The sequence below is a fragment of the Eimeria mitis genome, genomic scaffold (genome assembly GCF_000499745.2).
Source record: "Eimeria mitis Houghton genomic scaffold, Emh_scaff7290, whole genome shotgun sequence".
NCBI classification, from domain to species: Eukaryota; Apicomplexa; class Conoidasida; order Eucoccidiorida; family Eimeriidae; genus Eimeria; species Eimeria mitis.
Window position 1 is genome coordinate 752 of NW_013575323.1, and position 212 is coordinate 963.

Consider the following 212-nt stretch of genomic DNA (forward strand, 5'->3'; position numbering starts at 1 on the left):
GCAGCAACAGCAGCAGCAGCAGCAGCAGATTCAGCAGTGTGCTGCTGCTGGTGCTGTGGTTAATTAAATTAAATAAGTAAACACAAAAACGAAAAGAAGGCAAAACAACGACAACAGCTGCAGCAGCAACGGCAGCAACAGAAGCAGCAGCAGTCTTTGTCCATCTTGTGTTGCTATAAACGGTACATATGTTATTTTATTTTTGTTTTTGT